Source organism: Giraffa tippelskirchi, chromosome 7 (genome assembly GCF_054371585.1).
Source record: "Giraffa tippelskirchi isolate mGirTip1 chromosome 7, T2T-mGirTip1v1.2.pri, whole genome shotgun sequence".
NCBI lineage: Eukaryota > Metazoa > Chordata > Mammalia > Artiodactyla > Giraffidae > Giraffa > Giraffa tippelskirchi.
The window spans coordinates 125,328,037-125,333,375 of record NC_137281.1 but is presented as its reverse complement, the minus strand read 5'-3'; positions in this window follow the sequence as shown (position 1 = coordinate 125,333,375).

Genomic DNA, 5,339 nt, shown 5'->3' with positions numbered 1-5,339 from the left:
TGCATAAAATTGTTACTATCATCTTACAACCAAAGAAATGGAAGCTTTGAAAAATTCAGTAACCCCTCTGAGGAGAAACAGCAGTGGGTGATAGAAATGTGATTTGAACTAGGATAGAAGAACTCCAGAGCCCGTATGTCTGTCCAGTTCTCTGTACTGATTCCCTGTGGTATTTCCTATAAAGCCTGCTTATTTTCTCTTTAAAGCTTTCTATAAACTTTTCTGGTAATATTTCCATATGTCATCCTCTCAATAATATTCTGTTCCTTTTTAATCCTGATTCTCCTGAAAGAGTGTCTCATGAAAACATCTATAATGCGTTGTACACCTTTAGGAGTACCCTCACCATGCATCGGAGAGAAAGAAGTTGAGGCCTTGGAACTTCTATTCTTGCACCTCATCATTTTCCCATGTGCTGTACTTTTATATACATTTTAGGCCCAACCAACCAATTTTCCATTTGCAGCTATTGGATTACAGGTATTTCAAAATAATTTTTCCCAAGATTAATATTGTCTGTTTAAGTCTTTCAGAATCTGTCTCTTAATTAAAGAATATGCAGATATTTGATGGACATATTTTTGAAAGACCTTTCCAAGTATTTGATAAGAATAATGATTCACCTTGATCCCGATAGACCACCTTGTGATGCTACTTCTATTTAGTCTTAAGTTTAGGTACCCCAGAGAGAGGCTAACTATTTTATCAGCTAATAGTACTAGAATGAGGACTATATATTAAATATTTCAAACCCTCCTATGATGATATCTCATGAGGCTAAAATTTAACAGAAAAAATCTATAACTTTTCCATTTTCAATGTGATCTGCAAATCTCTCAAAAAAGCAAACCCAATTGTTAGTGGCATGATTTAATTATCACACAGCCAAATGATCACCATCTATGATCTTTCAGTCTCCTAGGGGATTGCACATTGTGTGATGAATTGTATTAGTTTCTTTCCAAGTTTTAATATTAAATTAACCCATTCTTAACTTCCTGGGTTAACTTCCATATAAATCCTTATATCAACATATTTCTAAGGGGCCTGTAGATTTACTTGCTAGTTCTCCTAGTACCTAAGGGCACATGGTGTCAAATTCTGTTGACTTACAGACATTATGTTTGGGAAGTTTTTCATCAGATATGTACATATTTTTTCATTTTGTGTGACATTTTTTCTTCCATCAAAACTTAGACATATTAACAAACAATATCGAAAGCAACAAGGGTTAGGAAAGAAGAAATAAAGCTAACATTGATTTTGCAGATTGTGCTAAATGCCTTTCATTTTCACCTTTGGTTCTTCATTCCACCTACTTCATTCTAGTCTGTGCCAGGTCATTGACCTGAATGAATTGCATTCAAGCCCTCTGCTCACCCCATGGGTAGAGAATACCATTCTCTTACATATGAGGAGGCAATTGGTCTGATACCTGCCTGTGAACTGGGTCCAGATGTAGAGCTGCCTGCAGATGCTGCCATGAAAACCCCTGAACTCCTTTATTTTCTGGCCTTTACTTGAATTCAGCCAATAGGATACATCAATAGAATATTGGAAGATAAGAGGAAATAAAGGCTGGGGTATATGTTTCCCTGGTTCCTTCTCTTTGACCCTCTAATAAATACCATGAATCTCACCAGGTTGCTCTTCCATATATTTATTCCTTGAGGTTCAAGTAACCACTGCCCTACTTTGCCCTTCAGGCAAGGGGATGATAATCACTCCATAGGTTATTAGCTTTGGTTTTTGCATCATGAAATTTTGCTTTCTCTAAATAAATTCTTTCCACTTTGTCCCTATATTTTTCAATTCTCCTCAATAACCCAGTTTTAGGGTGCTATCAACTTCCTACTGTGACCTTGATTAATGCACAAATGCATGATTATATACTTAGAAAATATACCAATGAACTTAGCAAGGTTGTTGTCATGTTTGGTATGCAAAAATAAGTTTTTCATTTCTATAGCACAGTCAAAAATATAAAATGACAATCTTTGAAAGGTACAATTTACAAACAAACCAAAAACCACATCAACTCATTTAATGCAGTTCAGAATAAACCCAATAAATTTTTTCAAAGATTTCAAGGAGATGTGACAAATCCTTATTAAAATTTAAAATATATATATATATTATGTATATAGTATATATATAATATATACATAATATATATTATGTTCTTGGATTGATAGGATACAATGGGAGGATTTTAAAACATCTGCACAAATATTTTATACTTTTCCCTTTAAAAGACAGAAATTAATTCTAATCCTCCAGTGTAGATTGGATTTAGTGAATTGCTTTTAAGAAACAGAATATAGTAGAAGTGATCGTGTGTGACTAAGTCAGAAAAGGCAGCACAGCTTCCTCTTTACTCTCTTTCTCTTGATCACTCTGAGGGAACTAGCTGTCATGTCATGAAGGCACTGAGGCTACCCCACATAATGAGAAACTGAGGCCTCTAGCCAACATCTAGGTGAGGAAGCCATCTTGGAAGCATATCCTTCAGCCTCAGTCAAGTCTTCAGATGACTTACAGTAGAAACTCATGAGAGACCCTGAGGCAAAACTACTCAGCAAAACTGCTTCCCAATAAATTTTGGACTCACAAAAATTATGAGAAATAATATACAACTGTAACTGTTGTTTTAAGCTACTATACTTTGCGTAATTTGTTACACAACAATATATTGCTAACTAATACATCCAGTATCATAAGGTATCAATTATTCACAAATTGAGCTCTAGAATATCTAATAAAAACTCCAATATGTATTGTGTTTAAACTCACAAACATATTATAAAATTTATATCTAGACACGAATATTCACTTCTTTTCCTAAATAAGAAAGAGAAATGAGAGGACTGGCCCTAACAGATAGGAATGTTAATACTGCTGCAGGGATAAATACATCAATGAAATAGAAAAGTCAACCCAGAAAAATAATCATAAGTAGACAGTTGATCTGTAACAGAAGTGGTACTACTCATCAGAGGGGAGAGAATGAGTTTTCAATAAATAACATGGAGGACAGATATGGTCTGTAAAGAAACCAGAAAACTAGAAAACAGCAAAACAAAAATGGATCCACTCTTGGTTTAAATTTCTGCAAGAGCAGACCCTGAGACAAGGATTTGGGTGCAAGAAGTTTATTTGAGAGATGAATCCTGGGGAAGCAGAGTCAGAGATTGAGAAAATAAAGAAGGAAATAGATGAAGACAAATAAAGAGTATGTTCATAAATTGATTGCCTCTTTGGACAAGGAGGACTCAGTCCTGCTGGGAAATTCCTGAGACGCTCTGTGGAATGCTTTAACATTTAAAGGATAAAGAAGCTGGGCATGTATTGACAACTTCCTATCTCTTATTGGTTGACGGTTGATCCTAGGGCCAGGTAATGGTGGTTGATTGCTAGTAACAAACCACCCTAAGAATAGGGGCATTGAAAAACAAACAAACAAAAAACCAAAATGTTTTATCATGTTCACGGATTCTATGGGCAGGAACGTGAATGGGACAAATTTGGAGATGGCTTGTCTCTGCTCCACAATTCCTGGAGACTTCACTAAGAAGACTCAAATGATTGAGAGTGACTCAAATAGAAGGGACCAGAAACATTTGGAGGATTCTTCCATCATATCTAGCACTTGCTCTGGGATAAATCAAAGGCTAGCAATTAGAACACCTTCTGGTGGTCTCTTTATGTGGCTTCCTCATATCCTAAGGGAAGTTGGCTTTCTCATATTGTGGGTCAGGCCCCCAAAATGAGAAAAAAAGGTAGAATCTGCATGTTAAATTCTAACCTAGTCTCAGAAAGCATGCAGGATCACTTCTACTTCAATCAAGTCACCAAAGCCAGCCCAGATACAAGGGAGGAGGAAGAGACTCCACCTCTTGATGTGAGGAGTGTCAAAGAATTTGGGGCTATCTTTAAAGCTACAACAGGTATTATCTCTCGGGAATTTGTGTTTTGCCTGTGTCTACCAGCTAAATATAGCCCCACAGTGAGAAAAAGACCTCAGGTGTAGAGATGCAGGTGTCTGAGATAGGCCATTGTTGGTATGCATAGAAATTGTCCAAAAAGTTTGCAAATGTCCTCTGGGTTAGGAACAATTTTATGAGGAGGGCTCCAACATTAGTGTTCATTGTGTGTATCATTCAGAACTCCTTAGGCCCCCATTTAAGTTCCCCATATTCTATCTGTGGTTCTTATAGGTATCAGCCTTTCACAACCTCAAAACAAAAATCCTGAAACAGTTCAGTGAGACAGAGTAGTCACTCTTGTTCAGTCAATCCCAAGGATGAAATTAATATTCATATATCCCCTTTCCTCACCCTTATCCAGACTTTCTACTATTATAGATTTCTTGCCAATCAATCCTGGGTGTTCATTGGAAGGACGATTTTGAAGCTGAAACTCCAATACTTTGGCCACCTCATGAGAAGAGTTGACTCATTGGAAAAGACTCTAATGCTAGGTAGGATTGGGGGCAGGAGGAGAAGGGGACGACAGAGGATGAGATGGTTGGATGGCATCACTGACTCGATGGACATGGGTTTGGGTAGACTCCGGGAGTTGGTGATGGACAGGGAGGCCTGGTGTGCTGCAATTCATGGAGTCGCAAAGAGTCGGACACAGCTGAGCGACTGAACTGAACTGATCCCCTTTCCTCACCTTTATCCAGACTTTCTACTATTATAGATTTCTTGCCCAGTGAAGTGAAACAGATCTTTAGCCCCTCAAGGCCTGAACATCTGCTTACCTCATCCTTATCATGCCCATTTACTATTATCACCAAACATGCAAGGTACAAGAGGTACACCAGAGGACCTAAGCATTCCAGACATAATTCTGTCCCAACATAAAGCAGCAATCTCAGCTCCTCATTGATATTCACTGGCTGATTGTTTTAGCCAGTATAGGAACTCTTTTCTTTATTTTTGCCTGTTCATCCACTGGAGCTCACATTGATCATATTCAATTAAATACTTACTATAACCCTAGTGATGCTTCACTGATGCTGAGTTGACGCTCCAATACTTTGGCCACCTGATGCAAAGAGCTGACTCTTTAGAAAAGACTCTGATGCTGCAAAAGATTGAAGGCAGGAGGAGAAGGGGACAACAGAGGATGAGATGGTTGGATGGCATCACTGACTCAATGGGCAAGAGTTTGAAGCAAGCTCCGCAAGATGGTGAAGGACAGGGAAGCCTGGTATGTTGCAGTCCATGGGGTGCAAAGAGTCAGACATGACTGAGTGACTGAACAACAATCACCCTACTAGTAACCGTGGGAACCAGGACCTCTAATTTAGCAGAGCCTAAAGTTATGAGTAT